A 1,163-nucleotide genomic window follows, 5' to 3' on the forward strand; every position below is an offset into this window, starting at 1 on the left:
GTACTAAAAAATTAAGAGGCACCTCTCCAGTGTATAGCATTTCAGAGTTTACAAGACATTATTATACATCAGGACATTTAATCCAAAGCAATTCCATTATCTCTTTCAAGAGACAAGAAACATACAGAAATACTTCCCACGTAAAAATGATAAATAATGCAATTTTGTAGCTGATCTCTCTGCCTCTTATATTCTCATTTCATAATCATATCTGCAAGAAGTCATTACTTTAGTTAGCACCAAAAGTAGGCACTATTCAGCATTATTTATCCCATATAGTTTGTAGACGTGGCAGAGGATCTAAGTAGGCACAAAATAACTTGAGGAAGCAATGACAAACTGACATGTTTCCCCAATGTGTTAAAAATGGCTATGTCCTTCCCTGGCAGGTGTGCTCAGGGATTAGAACATTGGCCCATACACCAAAGGGCACGTACCTGGATTGCAAGTTTGATCCCAGGCCCTGGTCAGGGCACGTGTGGGAGGCAACCAATTGATGTGTCTCTCTCACATCGATTTTTCCCTAGCTCTCCGTCTATCTCTACCTCTCCCTCCCTCCACACTCTAAAAAATCAATAGAAATAATGTCCTTAGGTGAAAATTAACAATAAAAAATGGCATATGTCTTGAAAGTTTTAATTTTATGCTTTCTTTGGTCTTGAGGACATTTGTAATGCATAGCTATCCAGCATTTATTTACTACTTTGGATTCACTGCTGTTAGGTTATAATTCTTAAATTGTGCCTAATTCCCTCCCCTATTAATTTCAAAAGCAAACATCTAACAATTAAATTTTATAATCATTTTCAACAAGAAAATATTACACAATACATTAGGGCAAAATAATTTAACAAAAATGAAAGTAAAGCCCTGCTGGCATGGCTCAGTGGTTGAGCACTGACCTATGAACAAGGAGGTCACAGTTTGATTCCCAGTTAGGGCACATGCCAGGGTTGTGGGCTTGATCCCCAGTAGGGTGCATGTAGGAGGCAGCAGATCAATGATTCTCTCTCATCACTGATGTTTCTCTCCCTTCCTTTCTAAAATCAGTAAAAAAGTATCCTATATAATAAAAGGCTAATATGCAAATTGACCAAATGGCAGAATGGCTGGTCGCAATGACACGTACTGACCACCAGGGGGCAGATGCTCAACCCAGGAGC

The sequence above is a fragment of the Myotis davidii genome, unplaced genomic scaffold, assembly GCF_000327345.1.
Source record: "Myotis davidii unplaced genomic scaffold, ASM32734v1 scaffold540, whole genome shotgun sequence".
In the NCBI taxonomy this organism is placed as follows: Eukaryota; Metazoa; Chordata; class Mammalia; order Chiroptera; family Vespertilionidae; genus Myotis; species Myotis davidii.